The sequence below is a fragment of the Anguilla anguilla genome, chromosome 17, assembly GCF_013347855.1.
Source record: "Anguilla anguilla isolate fAngAng1 chromosome 17, fAngAng1.pri, whole genome shotgun sequence".
Classification (NCBI taxonomy): domain Eukaryota; kingdom Metazoa; phylum Chordata; class Actinopteri; order Anguilliformes; family Anguillidae; genus Anguilla; species Anguilla anguilla.
Genome location: NC_049217.1, coordinates 24139633 through 24159002, shown reverse-complemented (window position 1 = coordinate 24159002; position 19370 = coordinate 24139633). Strand labels below are relative to the sequence as shown.

Here is a 19370-nt window from a genome sequence, read left to right as displayed (position 1 = left end):
GCATTTTACAGTCTTGTTAAACACTGCCTATTTTGGGTAACAAAGGTCTGAGGTATTTTAGGAAGGACTGCGGCGCTAAAACCAGGACGTTTTGTCCTAAATTCACAATCAAAAACTACTTCCAGTACAACACCATGGAGATCCAATAATAATGGCGACTATTCAGTAATTAGAGGGGTGGTCGATTTTTAACATATTGCATCTAGGCCACATACATCGGGGTCAAGTTGGCACATGCTCAACGTAGAATGGGGTAGAGAACAGTTCGACGAACAATTTTCTCATGTAAAGCATCAGCGTACGGTCACGTCACGATCGAGACTGCTGTCCCGTGTGACGGGGTGCATGTTTGTCGCACAGTCAGTCCGAAGTACCGCCACTGCAGGCAGACTACCACCCCAACATATCAGCGGACTGCATGGTGCTGAAGCCCATCAGCGTTTGCGGGACAAAATGGAGACAGTAATTGGGGCAATGCTTTTGCGCTGTTAAAACGTCACTAAAAAGTTGCAAATAATAATTGGCACAGAAGTTCTCAGAAGGGACTTTTCACTAGCTCCTGAGAGTTATTTTTTAATCTCTTAAAAAACGCATTACTATCACACGTACACCACCGTTCAAAAGTTTGGAATCACTGAGAATTTTGTTGTTTTTGAAAGAAATTCAAACTTTTATACACCAAGGTAGCATTAAATTGATTTTTTTTTTAATTAGATATATTTCTATATATTTCTCAACTGGCTTAAAAAAAAAAAACTTTAGTTACAGAAGAATTCAGTTAATATATGTACATTTATTGAATTATAAAGCAAAGTACAAACATTTTATTTTTCCATTTCTACCAACGATAACACAAAAAGATGACTTTTACTTAAAAGTAATCTTAGACATGGCTTTCCTCGAAATAGCCTCACATCATAGACCAGCAGATCATAGTTGCTGTTTCACTGCAGTCGGGGGAATTGGTTTCTCTCCAGCTGCACTGAGCCCTTCCTGGAGATGTGGCGCAATTTTACAACGGCTTATTTTCCTAGACACCATAAGATATTTGTCTACTGTCTCTTGAGCATCCTGGTCTTCTCCTGTTAACATCACTGCTCATCAGCAGGACCTCCCTGAGAGTGTACTGAATCTTAAGCTTCTTTGCAATTTCTCCTGGAGAATAATCTTCCCACAATATGTTGACTTGGCTCAGCACATCTAAGCCTAACACCTTCTTTGCCATAGCTAGTTCTTGCCACTTTAGAGCCTATTTTACTTACACTACAGGCCAATGGTATTAGGCTCTGTTGTTTATTTGTTTTTTTAAACTTAAAGTAGATATTATTTCAGTCAATTTAACTACCCCCTCACCTCCCCCCATCCATTACATTACATTACAGGAATTTAGGAGACACTCTTATCCAGAGCGACTTACACAACCTTTACATAGCATCCCCCATTTGCAAAATGATTGGATAGACTTCCAATAATTTGTTTAATTGTAATTAAAGCCAATGGAGGCTATTTTGAGGAAACTTGTGTCTAAGGTCATTTTTAAGTTAAACTCGTGTTTTTGTGTTATTGTAAGTAGAAATTGAAAAAAAAGTTAATATTTTGGTTTGTTATTCAATAAATACACATTTAGTGTATTAACTGAATTCTTCACTACCGCTTCACTTTTTTCTTTTTTTTTTTTTCTTTTTTTTAAACCGCAGCAAGTGGCCTAACACTTTTGGCCTGCACTGTATATATATACACATTGTACTGGGTTGTTTTTAAATACACCGTAAGCACACGTACTGCACTGCATGTGTCCTTGCACGTCTGCAGGTAAAACCAGTTCCTTTATGGACAAGTAGGAATGCTGTCCGGGTAGTAGGGAGGCGAGGGGAAGGAGGGAGTGACACAGCGGGTCGGCAAACCTCCAGCTGCCTCCGTCTATCGCCTCTAATGTTCCTCTGAAGCACCGCACGGGCGGCCCTGCTTGGCGACAACTGCCTTCAAAAAAGTCTCAACCGATCTCTGGGCTCAACCGATCTCTGATCTTTCAAGGCTCTCTGGGTTCCACGTTTAAGGGGGTAACCCCCCCCCCCCCCCCCATTTGTATTTTGAGTTCACGGTTCAACAGCTCGACCCGCGCGAGTAAACGGAAATCGCGACGGACCGTACAGCACAATTTTCGGTCGGGTTGCGGAGACCTCGCGCCGCGGTTCGCAGGCAGAAACTGGTGACGCTGCACCCTCCGTACATGTGACACACATAAAGGCTTCATTCACTGCTGCTTGCTGCAGGATGAGTAAATGTGCGCACATATTATGCACTTAATGCGTCCCCGTACAGCATAAAGGGAAGGCTTGTCCGTTACAACACAAAACACACCCCTGTTCTGCACAATGAGGGACATTAGAAAGAGTGCTGCATTCCGTGATGTAAACTAGATGTTAATTTGGTTAGATTCTTCTCCAAATAGTATTTAAATTGTATGTGCATTTATTAAGAGGACAGTGTGTTGTGTCTTTTTTTTATTTTTAAAGACTTGCGTCTATGTGCCGGAAATATTCCCATGGGAAATATGGCTAAATCTGTGGTCAAATCTCATTTTACACGACCTCCTTCCATGCGCTGTTTTCTGGCAAAGGAAAATGTTGTACTGTGCAGCCGTTGCTTGTACCATCAGCTATAACAAGCCACACAGCTGCTGTTAGAAACCCTCTACTGCACAGCTGCTGAAGTGACAGCGCAGTCTAAGCTGAAGAGCAGACTTTACACACTTTAAAACAAGATGAGAGCAAGAAGCTCTGTATCGTGTGTGAGTGTGTGTGTGTGTGTGTGTGTGTCTGTCTGTCTGTCACAAATCTAGCCAACTTCAAACACGCCCTGAAAGAACTGCCATGATTTCGTTCTGATGTTTCATTATACCGCAGATTAGCATAAGAAAACATTCATGTTTCAAATCAAAAAAAAATTATTTTAATTGAATTGACATTCACACAAAAAAGGAGATGAGATACTGCTTGATGCACAGGCCGTTCAGTTAGATTATGGGAGAGATTGTTTTTGTTTTGCCAGTTAAACATTCTACTTTTCTCTTTTCCCCATCCTCTTTCCTTATTGTTCACACTCTATTCCTGATTGCACATCCCAAAAGAAAAATAAATGGGAGATTGTTTTTCTTGTAGTAGTTCTGCAGTGATTCCAGACCACACACAGGAAACAGAAGCTTCACACCAGCAGCAAGTTATTAGCCTGTCAGCCACCAGCAAGATGGCCGCTTCCCTAAATAAGACAACGTGCACGTCACAATAACATCGCAGCAATTTTGTGTGAGCACAGCGCCACCTGTTTCCACCACTACCAGTTTACTGCACAGCAATTCTCCTTAGTTACACTGATTTTTTCCCCAACAGCTCCACCCAAAAATAGCCGCAAATCAGACACGTCCTACTCCGTGATGAACAGAAATTGCAAGAATGTGATAAATGGCTCGCATTGTACCGCCATTACCGCGCCACAGTTTAGGACTAATTAAGGACAATTTCCGCAAACAGTGAAAGCAGGGAGTTTGGTGCGCTGGCACAGCTCTGCCTCGTAGGCCCAGCGACGTGACCGAGAACTCAACCAGAGAAAACTGACTCCACCGCTCACCTTTCAGCGCAAAAGGGAGGGCTGTTTTATTTTCACACTGCAAAAAAAAAAAAAGCGAGCGGGGCTATTTGTGGATCGTGGTTCTTCCTTGCATTGTTCCTTGAGACCTCGCTCACACTGCATCTTGGGACATGGGAGGTACAGTATTGTCCAAATCAGACAGGCTAATGAGGGAAACCGAGGCAGGAACCAGGAAGTGTGAGTGCAAACGGCGCCTGAGAAAGCCACGTAACAGAAAGGCGGGGGCACGGTTAGCACCTGGGGGCTGCCTTCAAAACACTGTAAAGTCTAAAATGGCAGCCTAAATAATGAGCCGTCTCAACGTAAAGATACAGTAAGTCATGCAATAAGCTCATTATCGAGATTCTTACTGCAACAATTCAATGCCTTTGTCTGGACATACTGTTGGGGCAAGACATGTGCACGCACACACACGCACGCGCACACACACACACACTTCAGATGGTGCATTTACAAATGTAGAATTGTTCGTTGCATAACAGATCAGGCAGCAGATTAGGACTGAGAGAACACAGGCATCATGGGTAATCTGGCATCTTGTGGGCCTTTGTTCCCTGAATAACACAGTGTCGCCACCCTGGTCCTGCCAAAGCTACATCAGCAGGTCAGCACAAATCCAGTCCCATACACTCCAAAAGGGCAGTGAGGGGGGTGACCAAAACTGCGATGGTTTCCCCCGGGCGGGCTCACAAAGAAGGGCGTGGCCCTGGGTGTGGCTATGGAGCCTACCCATTTCTGTTTGGCCTCTGCCCCTTTGCCCTCTTCAGCTTGGTATAGATTGATTTCAGGTTTCCATTAACATGTGTGAATCGCCATGACGAACTGGTACAAAGGGACTGTCTAAAATGCAAAAACAAGACTGTGACGTTAGCTGTCCAAACCTTATGTCACCTTATGTCAGCTGGAAAAGGAACACACTCTTGATGTTATTTATGTATAAGTATAACACACTTATATCTGCAGCTAGACTGACAATTTCCTGGGGCACAGACCAGGTGTTTGTGTATGTGTGTCTCTCACAGAATGTGTTACTCTGATGCTGCAGCTTCAATATGCACGTGCGCACACACGCACACACACACGCACACGCACACACACACAGTGAATCAACTGTACTGAATCTGAGAGACACAGCTGTGCTTCTCTGGGAACAATATAATGAGTCAGCAACCAAGTGAGAGCGACAGAGGGAATGAGAGAGGAAGACAGGCAGAGGGGGAACGAGTCAGAGGAACCTGAAGAAAAGGGGATGCCGAGAAAGTGGCAGGGGAACTGAAAGAGAGAGGAAGAGAACAAAGGAGCGACAGTGAGAGAGAGAGAGAGATGGCACAGAGATGGAAAAAGAATATACAGGCTCCTCTCCAGCATTAGTTTAGAAACCGGTCTCCCTGGAAACAGGCTGCTTATTGCCGGTGGAGCCGCAGTGATAAAACGCACGGGGACTGTGGGCTGGCAGCTGAAGCTGGTGTTTGCCTGGGCTTCAGAGATGCATGGCCAGGTTCAGCACCGCTCAGCGCTGCAGCGGCTGAAGCTTCGCCCGCCCCTCAGCCCCGCCGAACCTGGTATTGCCGTTTGCGACAGAGGCACTGGATCCATCTAAACCTCTAATCCATCTAAAGCGAAGCCAAGCTGCAGGACACTGCGAAAACAGAGGCTTGGGTCAGTGAAGGCGTGCACCATGAGCCCGCGCTGGGCCCCATAGTCACAGGGTGGAGCCCTGGACTGTGTCATTCACCAACTATGATGGGGCTCCTCGGGCTCCTGCTTATTTAGCCAACGGCAGTGTGCGCCGCGAGGGCGCGATACGCGTGAGCTCCAGTAAGCACTAGCGCTCACACGGTGCGTCATGCGGAGTGCAAGGTGCAATCGCTGGTTTGCAGGCGGGCGCATCAGAAGAGCGCACACTGCAGCTGCAGTGTCCCCCGTGCACAGGCACCGGTGACGCCACGGTAACTATCACAGGCACGAAAACAAGGGGAAGGCTGGAATTCCTTGGAAGAAAAAGAAGACAGGGCAGCTGTTTACACAGCGTGCTCAGGTGGCCTTGTTTATGTACTGCTCAGTGACTTTGGGGTTTTAAGTTCTGGTCCCTTTCAGGCAGCTGCACAGAGATGCTTAGGGGCTTACAAGGCAATTCAAACTGTTTGCTTACGCACAGAGGATTTTGGTTAAGCCTGTTAAAGCATATGACAAATATATCAGAAGGTGAAGTCAGATTCCTCTAAATAAATATTATTCTGATATAAAAGCTAGGCAAACTATTTGGCGAGAAATTATAGGACTAAACCTCAGGTGGTACTCTGCCATATTACTCTCAATAGATGCACATCACCTGAATTTCTTTCATTAACATTTCATTACATTTTCAGTTGATAACATGCAAATTGCAGGATATGGATGGTTTACACATGCTCAGGTAATGATGTACTGTAATAAGACACCTGTCAGGCGAAGTCATTTTGTGTAATGTTATCTGTCACGTGCATTTGATAGCCACAGACACGTGCTGCTAAACCACAACTCTTCAATGCAAGATGGAACTGCGGCATCTCACTAACAGTTTGCAAAAATCACTTTGATAAAAAACAAAAACAAAACAGCAGCACAATTTTCCTGTGGTTTTTACACTGCAGGTCTTCGTACTGCCCTGAGTTCCTGTGTGGACCTGACCTCTATTGGCCATTTGTGGTAGTGCAATCATTAATTTGATTTTCAGAGTAATACATTTGCAATGTGCCTCAGGGTGTCTACGCAATCCAAAAAATGACAAAACCACATAAATTTGTTTGTCGAGCTTTCATTGTTCTGAAAACAAAGAACGGGGACAGGGCAAATTTAATCAGGGCGTGGATGTCGACCAAAAAATGTTATTTCAGCTGTGGAAGGGTCCTTAAGGCATTTGTGTTTATGGCATCATTCAAGCCGACCTTACTTACACTGCGAGCAGAGTCATGTATCATAGCACACCGTCCTTAACACGTTTGCGGTGCTGGGTCACCAACACCACAAACCCAGGACTCAAAACCATGACCACCAGCAGCAGACATAAGTAACATCAAGTAGAAAGAAAGAGACGGAGTAAAGAAGAAGATGGCGAGGGAGAGAAAGAAAGACGGAAAGAAATGAGAAAGAGGGAGGGAGAAAGTCAGCAAGAAAGGGAGGGACAGCAAGAGAGACTGAAAGAGAAGGGGAGAGGGAGGGGGAGGGAAAAAGAAAGGGAAAGGGAGAGCAGGAGAGAGAGTGAAAGCGAGGGGGAAAATGAGGGAGAGAGGGAGAGCGAGAGAGAAAGAGAAAGGAGGAGAGGAAGTGCGAGACAGAAAGTGGGGGATAGAGAGAGGGAGGGAGGGAGATGTGGCAGTCACCCTTAAGAGGGGATGGAGGAGAAGGAGGAGGAGGAGGAGCGACCAGGCGGAGCCGCAGATGGGGACGCAGGCCAGCTCAGGAAGAGTAATGTGAATAATAACCTGATTCTCGCCCGCCGGTAATGCGATCTGCAGGACCCGGGGAGAGAGGGAGCCACGTCACAAACAGCCTCACACGTCTTCATTTACCCAGAATCACCCGCCTCCGCCGCGCCAGCCCATCGGTCAGCCTTAACCGGCCCGCGGCCCGGACCCCGCAATCCCGCCCCCGCGCGCGCCAGTCACGCCGCCGCGCTGCTCTCCAGATGAAGAGCGAGGAGTGTGACGCAACCGGCGCCCAGCAGCAGCGCGGATCAAGGGGCTGCAGGTGTGAATCCGGTGGGCAGGGCTCTACCTACGATCATGCGTGAGTTCAGCGTGGCCGCTTGCGGTCCCAGAGAGGGGGGGGGGGTGAAGGACAGAGAGAGGGGGGCGAGAAGGAGAGAGAGAGACGGGGGAGAGAAGGAGAGAGAGACTTATATAGGTTGCAATCTGTGCTTAGAGCAATCTGGTCGTCATGGCGATGGAGATTGGTGCTCCAGGCTCCTGCGTTTATAAAATGATGTAAAGCTTTAGTTTCAGTGGCAGAGATCGGAAAACACACTCTGTAAAATGCATAAAACAGCAGGTGTACACACACACACACACACACACACAGACTGCTAATCCTCACCCTACCTTAGAGAGAACCTACAAGCACCCAACTACAGACAGGGGAAAGTGAAGATGCCTGACCAAAAAGAGCACAGGTGCCCCCTGGTACATTCGCCAACCTTGACACATTGCTAATCAACAACCACGATTAAAATAACAAATACTGTCCACCAGGTGGTGCTGTCCACAAAGGAAATTTAAGACAGGCCTTTTTGCACTACTCTTGGAACAGAAAAATAATCACTGCTTATGCCTTTGGTTGAGCGTTCTCTGGTCAAACCTGCAATGCCTCTCTTGGATACCTGTCCTTGATTTTGTAAACACTTGTTAAGCCTACTGAGCTAGTATTCTTGCTTGTGGCATTTCCAATGTTGCATTTGTGAACGGTGAAATCCTTGCAAAGCTCAACCTCCAAAATAAATGGCATCGACTGAGTGCCATTAATAACAACGTGCATGATAGTCCTTAAAGAAAAGCAAAAGAGGCCTGGTTTAAACAGGTACACAACAAAGAGATACTTCATTTCCAGCCATTGAAGTCCCGACAGTCTTAAGGACCATTGAAGGGATGACAGAATCTTAAGGGCAGTCACTCTCTTCCAAAAAGCCTTCCGATGGTAATCCTGTGATCTCGTAATATCTCAGGGCAGGCTGTGCGTGCGTGTGTGTGTGTGTGTGTAAGGGTGAGGGGGGGCAGCAGGGTAATCCACATTTGGACCCACTGCCCCGGTACTTATCTCCAGGGACAATTAATCAGCTTAAGGGACTGGAAGGGTCACCGTCTCTGACACACATTCTGCTACCTGCTTTACGCGCTAATGCTAACGCTAACGCTAACGCTACTGCACCAGCTGGGCCCTGAACAGATGCAGAGAGGCGCAGGTAAAATAGCCCGAAGGGCACGTGGGGTTGCCCGTTAAAAACCGAACAGTGACACGCTCACATCGAAACAGACTCATCGCACAAAAGCATCTTTTTAATCATCATGAGTTCATCCCTCTCTCTCTCTCTCTCCTTCCTCTCTTTTCTTTGGCTGAACCCACCTCGCAGCTTGTTATACAGTCAGGGGGGACGCTTTCATCACGTCAGTGCAGTTCCGTAGGTGGCTGAATCACTTCAATGCAATTTGTATTGCAGAGCTCCTGTGACCCCCCCCCCCCCCTCCACCCACTCCCCCTCTCCACCCCCAGCACAACAGCAAAGTATTGAGTGGTTTCCTTATTGCACAAGAACACTGGTTCCTGTCTTTTACAGTGACAGACACAGAAGGTCTTTAGAAGCAGATCGCTAATGATGTTCCTGCCTTGTCTATCCTGAGCCTTAAAAAAAAGGAATCAGTCTGGCACTGCCATTATAATATCACCATTCCACTTTCCAATAATCAGTTACAATAATGCATTTTTCCATCGCATCTAATTGGGTCAAAGCAACGTTTTCTCTTTTCCGGCTAAACAAATGATTACCGAAATAATCTGGCCATCACAGGTCTTAACTGTAGCTACAGAAAGACATTGGAAACAGTATACTCATGGGTTTATGTACTTATTTCTGCATTTTTCTGCACTTATGGTATTATCGTTTGTAATGTTATATTGTGATATCAAATGAAAAAAAAAAAAACGACAGCCAGAAAAATGGGGACAGGACCGGCAGCCTTAATCCAAATGCAGACGGTGCACCGCATCGACGACCTGGATTTGCAACCTGAGGTCGGCTGACTCGAAACTCTCCAACGTCGCAATCCACCGCCACAGTCCCTGCCGAAGCCGGTCTCTCTGTCTGAACTAACACACGAAGCAGGACTCCCCCGGGCGTGTCCGAGCCGGCTGTCTGGGACTGCGGGCACGCCCTGCGGAACGCCTTCCTCCGGCCCGAGCTTCCGGAACCCGCGACGGCGAGGGAGCGGAGTCGCGCACGTCATCAGAATTCCAATGCAGCGCTGAAGCAAAGATTGCAAGAGGACAAGACATGGGTGTGCACCTGAGGTGCTCATATCCACCGCCCCTGCATATCAGCACCCTAAAGGTTCTCTAGATTAAGCAGATGGCCATCTCAAGCCTGCCTCCTCTCCTCTTTACTGGCTCAGTCCAGAAGATTTGGGTAGGTAGGAGGAATTTTTGGTCCTATTTTGTAATTTATGAATTTATTCACGAAGGGGCAAGCCAAAAAGACAAAACCGCCTTTGCCAGTGGCACTATCCTTGACCACACCCTCTGCTAAACATCCATTAAGCTGCAGACGCATACAATTTCAGAATGCGTCCGTTTTTAAAGATAAAGACACAGAACTTCCAATGTCAAGAATGTGGAGCTGGCCATCTGGTTAGTCTACAGAATCAGTACCCTAACAATAGTCAACAGCCATCGGTTTGGCATTTAAAGTTGGAGAAAGTGAGGTAAGATTCTCCCTTGGCAGTGCTCTTCACTGGACCAGCTGCTTACTGTCAAGAGGAACCGAAGACCTCTGCTTTGTGTCAGTGAGTTGAGCATCTCGTCTGCCATGCCAAGAAATCCTTTAAGAGGACAAACCTTTCAGCCCCATCGTTCTTAATGCCTTTGATGGTCAAAGATCGAAAGCATCATTGCTATCTAGGCTATGCCATTCTTTGTGCACAATGCTTGCCTGGTTTCATTATTATTATTTTTATTATGCTTTTCTCCATCTCTACCCAATTTGAAATATTCATGGCATAAAAGAAAATGATTTAATATGAAGTGATCCAACTAAATTATTTGCCTCAGTTCTACATTCATGGATCTAACTTTCATATTTAGTAAAAAAACTGATGTTGATAATGTCTAAAAAGGGGGGTGGGGTTCAAATGAGTGACAGGGCCAGTAACTTGGGAGTCTGAATGTTCAGGTGGCTGCTTTTAGCCGTTTGAGAAAAGGACACTGTGACCTTGTCAAGCACAAGTCTCAATTTTTAAAGAATTGGTCTTTTACAACTCCAGGACGTCCTTTTTCTTTTCGCTGCATGGAACTGAAACACCCTCTTTCCACTCGGCCCAACAGCCAGCGCCCCCATGCTGTTTTCTTATTTCCGTTTAAAAAACAGGAGAAGCACAGAGAAAACCGGCGCGGGCAGGCTGACAGGGGAGGCTTCAGAGATTACCGATTCACAGACCTGCCTCTCAGACTACAAAATGTCCCCTCACTTTGAAGCATCCAGCAGATTGAGCCAGTCCATCTCGAAAAATCTGTCCCCCACCCCCCCCCCACCACAACCCCGCTTTACGCCGTTATCTGCAGCCCCAGTTTGGAGGCGTTCGGAGCACCGGCACGGCTGGCCCGTGCGATTAGGACGAGGTCAAAGCCCTCGCTGAGAGGAGTCGCTTAATGTATGAATAATTTCAAACGCTGAAACACAAGGTGATCCCCGATTCGCCGCGGCAGGGACGCTGAAAGAGCCCAGAGATTAGAGACTGCGCTCGGGCTTGGCACGCTCCTGCAGGCCACAGCAGCACAGCTCTGCTATGTTCACACACCACTCCACGAGGGTAAGAGAGAAAGGGTTTGTATAAGAGAGGGTTCACCCAGAAAGAGCCGGGATGTGCTGCAGTGCAGTGCTAAGACTCTACGGTCGTGCAGAACGCATCACGTCAATTTAGTTGGCAGTTGGACAAGCAATAAAAATGTATCCACTGGCCACACCTGAAACGTGGAAGCAGGTTTCGTTAACTACACACTGCACCTCCCGCAGTCAGTAAGTGCACAGGGTTGTGTAAGAGCCACTGCGCTCTCAGCCGGATTAAAATCAAAACCAAAAGCCCAGCAGCAGACCCAAAATCACCCCAAACACGTCACGTTGTTCAGGATGGGTTGCTTCTGCTTGTGTGGGAGCTCTTACCTAAGGCTGGAGACCACAGTGTGGTCCAGTCCTGTGATTGGACACCGCCTAATCACATGACACATAGCTCTGATGCGCTAGAGCGATGAGACCTTACCAGTAATAGCGGAGTTAACACAGAAACCAAAACCAGTGCAAATCAGTGTTTGATTAGCCAGTGGAGAGGCAGGGTAGCACAATGGGTAGGGAACCGAGCTTGTTGAAGGTTGTGGGTTCCAATCCTAGAAAAGGCACTGCTGTTGTACCCTTGAGAAAGGTTCTTAAACTTGTATTGTTTCAGTAAATATCCAGCTGTATCTGTAAATAACAGATTGTATGTAAAAATGTAATCTGTGTAAGCAATTGTGAATAAGAGAGAAATTCTGGAATGCAATTTAATGTCATGTCATCTCTGACCTATGAGCACTTGCCAGCAGTATAGAGGGAAGAAAATATTAACACAGGTGAATACACATATGCGTGCATGCACACACACACACACACACACACACACAGCTGATGGCACGGTCACGTATCCTGATCAAACACATTCAGCAAGGTTATGCATTCAAACTGTTGCAACATATTCAGCAAAATCAACTGTTCGGAAAACATTACAACATATCAAAGAAATTCAATAAAACCAAAACAACCCGGCTTGTTTCCAAGGATACATCAGATGGCAGCCAGGCAGCTGGCCACTACCCAGGGCTATCAGTCATAAGCAGAGATATAAGCAGGCACAATCATTGGCTCTGGACAGGAGCTGGGGACCGCCCACAGATAAGGGCGAACACCCGTCTCATTGCTTGACCTGTAACAACCTTGACCACCAGCCTACCCCAGGACAGGGACAAACAACCCTCATTAGGAAGAGAAGGAGAACAGATTTTAGGACCGCGGTTTGTACGCTGGTTTCCAAACCAACTCAACTCTCTATGAAGTAGGTTAGAGTATCATTTCCCTGTATCAGCAGTTCACTGACTTTAAAGTACAAATAGAACTGAGTATCTCTTACTTGGCCCTCCATTCTGCTTGGACATCATTCCTACAATCTCTCTATGACCTCTGATCCCCCCCTTCCCCTTGTTGGACAAACCAGTTTATTCAGCAAAATGACCACGTTACTTCTCCTTTCGGACTGACTGCATACCGATGGCTCACAGTGACCCAAAACTCCATGTCAGCAGAGCAAACACCCGACCCGCTTTCACACAGAGAACATGAAATGCTGGTGCATTAAACTGTTTCGTATTCCAACGGCCTTTCTTGTTTACACAACCAAGGACTATCCAGTATTTCAGCAGATTGACAGCATTCACACATGACGGTGCCGGTTGGCTAAAGCTGGGTGTATACTCGACATGAAGGCTGAAATCGAACCACAGCCAAGCAAGGCGCCGCATACAAACGTGTGCATACTCATTGCGGCTTCAAACTGATCATGTAGTGACACTCCACACCACCGGGGGGCGCAGACCAAGACTCTGCCAATGTGAAAAACCACGGAAAACACGGAAGTGAAGATGCTTTCCAATGCTAAGGTGTTGTTCACACAAATGTTAAAAACAGAACATTTCTGGAAATGTTATTGGTCTTCGAGCTGTCAAAAATTGCTGGAGCAACCGAAACAGCAAATATGGCGCTCGCTCACACATGACCTATAAGCGGCAAAGTTCCGGAACGTTCTCGGGTGCGGCCGCGTGTGCGAAGAGCGGGTCACTGACCCTCTGCCGCCACTCAACAGCGCTCATTAAAAATGTTCAGCGCTGCAATTCTCAAAAGAACCAAACCATACGCTTTCCCATAAGCCTCCTCTCCTCTGCTCAACGTCACGCAGCTCAAAAGCACCCTGGGTGTTTGTCGGATCAAGAACGCTGCAAATTACAATCTCCCCGTTTTTGTTGGTGTCAGCCTTTTTCTTTTTCTTCTTCTTCTTCCAAAAAGTTCCTCCTGTAATTCTAAAGGAAGATGAGTACAGGGCTTTCACATTATGAGTCTCCCTGAAAGGTCCGCAGCACTCCGGAGCAATGTGTCCTCCCAGATCCTTTCAGACCGAAATTAGCCGAGCGAGGGGAGGACATTTTAATCCGCGCGCGCGCGCTGTTAGAGAGAGAACCCCGCTGCTTTGTTCTCAGAAGTACAAATGACTGCTAACGCTAACGCTAAGAGCACGGAAATCAGACACCCCGCGGGAGGCGGGGACAGGGAAACACGGCCCGCGGATGTAAACGAGTCCGTGTCAGCGAGTGCCCACGGGTGCAGCACTGTTACACGTCTGTAGGTGGACTGTCGGTGTGTGTGTCTGTGGACAGAGTGTCAGTATATGAAACATCACTATGACTCAGGATGGTGTCGGTATGTACGTCTGTGGGCGTCGTGCCCGTTAGTGTCTGTGTAGTGTATGTTGCCGCGTCTTTTGGTGTAGCATCGGTACGTGTCTGTGGGTGGAATGTTAGCACGTGTCTGTGGGTTTAGCTTCAAGATGCGTCTGTAGGTGAAGCATGAATTAATTTCATGTGGGGGGGGGGGGGGGGGGGGGGGGCTCTACGTGGGAGGGATCCTCAGTAAAGAGACCCAGCCCTGCTTTCTTTACCAGGAGGATCAGCAGGGGCTAAAAGCCGTGGCTATAATCCGGCTGGTAATGGCGTTAGCAGCGCCGCGGCTCGGACACAGATCCAGGAGGCCCTGCCGTCTGCACACAGGACCGCCTCTCTCTCCCAGTTTAGTATAATGGGTAGGGATTTGGGCTTATAACCTAAAGGTTGCAGGTTCAATTCCCAGGGTTAAAGAGGTATTTAACCTGAATTGATTCAGCATAGAGTATATACTGTATATACAGCTGCATAAATGGAGACTATGTCAAAAGTGCAGTTGTGCAAGTCTCTCTGGACTCAAACACCTGCTCAGAAACACCGGCCAAATGCCAGTAATAACCGAAAGGGGCGGCGGTCCCGGCTCCCCCAGACAGCTCTCCAGAGAAGGCAGGGAAGTTTAGCGTCCATCATCCGTCCAATCAAAAGTTAATTAGACTGACGCCACCCACAGTACGCGGCTGAGTGGCAGACACTGCCGCACCCGGGGGGGGGAGGGGGGGGGTCATCAGGAGTCGAGCGGCAATCAATACCGTCTTTAGATAAGGAGGACAGCGCCCGTTTCTACACGCACGCGAGAAGAGAAATCAGAGGCGGCAAGGACTTAAGGGCGAGGAAGCTGACGGACGAATGGACGGACAGATGGACGAATGGACGGACGGACAGGCGGCTGCCTCCTGGCGAGCGCTGTGATGAGGCCTCATCAGGCCTCCGCTTCCACCCCCCCCCCCCACCCCCCCACGCCGGCAGACCGGCAGCAGGACCGGCAGCAGGACCGGCAGCAGCACCGGCAGCATTCCCCTGCCCTGCAGTGCTGAAGGAAATGCTCCACAGTACTGAGAGAGCTGGCGTTTCTTGGAAAAGCCCGCAGACGGGCCGTAACAGAGAAAAGAGCAGGGTCAGCAGGGACTTTCGGGTTTAGAAACGGAAATCTCTTACTTTCACAACATCTTTCACATCATCCTCTGGGGGAGGGGAATACAGAAAACAGAAATACATGCAAACGAACACCAGCAAATACAGTAAGACGCTGACCGCGTTAACCTAAGCACCAAGGGACACACTGCTCACCCAACAGTCATACTGCTTATTTCACACTTCCCCACTCCCATTCTCTCTCATTCTCATCCCTCCATCTCTATAACCAAACCAAATGTAGGCCTATACCCTCCCACACACACCACCAAACGTACATGCATACGTACACTCCCGGGCAAAAAAAAAAATGGGCCAAGCCCAAAATGGCAAAATATTAAGCTTTTACTGATCTTAACAACAAATCATCAGTCAGAAAATTAGCCATATAAGTGAATTTCCCTGTTTCTAGCTTTTCCCCCAAACAGTTCACTGCAGCAAAAGTAAATGAGCAAATTGTGGCACAGGAGGTCTCAGGAGTGCATTTGTTTAATTCTTGCTAATTTTCTGACCAATGATTTGTTGTTAAGACCATTAAAAGCTTAATATTTTGCCATTTTGGGCTTGGCCCATTTTTTTTTTTTTTTTTTTGCTCGGGAGTGTACATACACATACACATACAGACGTACCACACACACTATACGGCACACACACAGTATACATTACACACACACACACACACAACCCAAACGTATACATTCTCAGAGATCACACAGATGAACACAGACACACACACACACCCTGAAGGCTCTGTGTGTGAGTGCCTCCCTCAGATCCAGGCAGAGTAAATCGCCAAGGCAACAGGAAAGCACTGACATGATGTTATGTTTCCCTCTCGCCCGCTCTCTCTTTTTCCCCCCATTACAAAACATCCCAATCATTCCCAATCAGCACCGTCAGGCAAGATCTACCACTCAACTCAACGGCATTCAGAACAGACGCAAACTGATGTACATCATGCTATCCAGGGCAACTCACTCGGATTGCATTTTTAAATACAGCCCATTTACGGAGCTGGATGTTTACCGTACAGCAGTTGGGAATCGAACCCACGACCTTTTAGTCACAAGCACAGTTCCCCTCGCCAACGATGCTGCACCGCTCCCCCACACTATAACCCCACACGAACTGAAAGCCAAAGCCTCCTTGCTTCCAGGAGGTCAGGGAGTCACCTGGGGCGGTGTCCGGCACAGAGGGACACAGGAACGCCTGGAAGCTGGACACGCAGAGCTCGCTGACGGTGCCCATGGTCGCGGCGCGGCGTGGCGTGGCGCGGCGGCCTCCCCCTGTTCAGCCGGCAAGCGCTCGAAGAGGAACTTCCGGAGGACGCTGTCCCTTCCCCCCGAGTCCACTAGGCCCTGTGAGCCCGCGTGTCCAGTCCATGGACCGGTCCCTTCTCCCCCCCCGGCTCTGACCCCCTCAGTCCAGCGCTGGGCTCCTCCGCTCAGTGCTTCCCGTATAATCCAAGCGCGCCGTTCCACACCAAGCGCTCTCCTCCTCGCTCTCAATCCAGTGAGCGCTCTCTCGCTGTTATGTACTCTCTCCCTCTCTCACTCGCTCTCTCTCTCTCTGTAATATGCTCTCTCTCTCTCTCTTATGAGCTATCTCTCTCTTATGAGCTATCTCTCTCTCCCTCTCTCTGAAATATGCTCTCTGCTGTGTGATCTCCTCGCCTCTTTCTTTCTCGCTCTCCCTCGCTCTCTCTGAAATATGCTCTCTCTCTGTGACAAGCTCTCTCCCTCTCTATATGCTTTCTCTCTCACTCAATATATATGTTATGTCCTCTATCTCTCTCCCTCTCCCTAGGCTTCACTCTTGCTCTATGTGCTGCTACTGTGCTTGGTTTGTTATTTATTCTCTCTCTCTCCCCGTGTGTGCATGTGTGTGTCCTTTCTCTCTCTATGTAAACTGTCCCTTCTCTCTCGCTCTCTCTCTCTCTCATGACTGTGCAAGATATTCTTAGACTCAGACTGCTCCCTTCCCCAGACTTCCCCAATCAGAGAAAAAACACACACAAATGCACACACACACACACACACGCACATATACACACACACAGGCACACAGAGCCATAATCAAGAATGCACACACACAAAACTAGCAAGTGCACACATGCACACACATGCACACACACACGCGCGCACACACACACACACACACGTACAAGCTGACCCACGTCTGTTCACATACAGCATTCAACAGCCCAAGGGCATAAGTGAGGTATAACACCATGGTAGATAATCAGTCTGGAATATCCAAGTGGATGGAGGATTAAAATGGCAGGGGTGATTTCTCATATTTACTGCTCTCTATCAATCCCTACCAATTAAAACTGGTCAAATGTTAGTTAACCAATTCCTACCACTCAGATAGTAATCTTAGATAATCCACCAGTTCCCCACAGCATGCATGTACATGCACGCGCGCACACACACACAGGCATACGTGCAATAACTCTTAAAAGCAGAAAGTGCTTTAAACCACGTAATAATCAAATATCAGCAAAGATTTTTTCAGCTGTTATACTGGCACGCGTACGCACAAGCACGTAAGCACACAAGCGTTCACGTGCACACACACAGTGGGACATGTCCAGAACAGCGGCGATGGCGACGGCTGCAGTGAAGGAGACACTACTGCATTTGCATCGTCGCTGATATGGGAAATTGAATGGGGAAATCCCCTTGCTCTGAATTTCCCCATTGGGTTGGTACAGTAGGCTACACGCTTGTGTGTCCACTGTCCTACAAGTACGCAAGAGAGTAACCACACCCCATGAGGGGGAAAAAATCATTCAAAATTCGAACTTGTTCATGGCGACAATTTTGCTGTTTAGCAGCAGACGGGCTGAAAGAAGGTTATGCTGTGATAGCAACGTGCTCTCCACTGTAAGGATTTGTTAGCTTAGCCTCTGCAGTTGCGTTTTAATGTCATTTCTCCTGCATGCGCTTAGCCTTGTGAACTCAGCCCCATGCAAAACCCGCAGATTTCAACAATCCCTGTATTTCTAAATTCCCCCGGGGTTAAATGCTCTGACTGGCGGTAAGGACGGGCGGGTCGTGCCATTGGCTGATGTAGGAGGGGCGGGGTCTATGCTTACAGACTGCAGTTTGAAACTCAAAATGAAATAACATGAGGCATTTAGCAAATGCTATTTCTCCCCCAAGTGACTTTTTACATAACATGCATTAAAACAAATGGATGTAGGCTTATACTGAAACAATTCGGGCCCTCATTCATGGGTAGAACGGCAGTGCCCCAACTGGGAATCACACCTGCAACCACTGGGTTACATGCCCAGTTGTCTAACCATTAGTTAGTTTTCAGAAGTTTCAATTTGCATACAAATATAGATCTCACTGTTGCTTGGCAACAGGTTACATAAATTACTGGATACTCTGAGAGAATTTGTGAGGCCATAGTTTACATATTTCCTCCGTTAACGCAGTTAAAAACACATTTGCACTCACACGCCTTCACACTGGAGTGAATCAGCCGTCCAGGGCCAAGATTTCAACCATGCGTTTATGTTCACACAGACTGACATCAACAGCTGTTCCCTGCTGTGAGAACACACGCAGTACACACACACACACACATACATACATACACACACACACACACTACATGTACACACACACACAAACACTTGGAGCGTTCAGCATATATTTACAGTGGAACTCGTGACGTGAGGCAGCCCTGGGCTTGCAGTGGGGACAATGCTGCAGCAGGAGCTGAGACCGGACGCTGAAGCAGGACGTGCTCCTTCAGCGTCTCACTCCCTTCTGCACACAGCCCAGAGGAGAGAAACGACCACCCTTAAAATACCACAGACATTGCAGGCCTCCAGAGTGCATGATGTAGCAGCTCCAGGGTATATGTTTTTACATATACTGCATTTTAGCCTTTCAGCAGACACTCTTATCCAGAGAACTGTACGCAGCTTACATTCCACATGGAATCCATTTATACAGCTGAATACACACTGAAGCTTTTCAGGTTACGCGACTACGAAGCTATGCTCGAGGGTACGACAGCAGGACCCCACCTGGGAAGTGAAGCCACAACCTCACCGCCCCGTTTCCCAACCATTACACTGAACGTGACCCTGTTTCCTCACACAGTACGTGTCATAAACGCCGCAGGGGATACCTCCCATCATCCCCAGCCCAGACCATGTGACATTAGGACACCCACACTCTCCACGAAGCCAATGCTGCACTGTGACAAGGGAAGCCGCTGGGAGCCGGGTCATGTGTGCACGCCAGAGCCAATCGTCGGCCACTTCCTGTTTTCTACCGCACGGGAGGAGGAAGTGGAGGCCCCGCGCT

At 47.9% G+C, this 19370-nt stretch overlaps 1 protein-coding gene across 3 annotated transcripts in view; it reads right to left on the bottom strand.

Moving 5' to 3' along the window:
- cyth1a (cytohesin 1a) overlaps positions 1-19370 on the bottom strand; it is a 68816-nt gene that overhangs the window by 39687 nt on the left and 9759 nt on the right. The window contains exon 1 of one of the 3 annotated variants that reach the window (XR_004763078.1): positions 16212-16287. The exons of 1 other annotated variant lie outside the window; for it this stretch is intronic. The gene's annotated coding sequence lies outside the window, so the exon portion shown is untranslated. Of the gene's footprint in view, positions 1-16211; positions 16288-19370 lie in introns of those variants that run through there. One more of the 3 variants, XM_035398358.1, reaches the window with a different exon arrangement.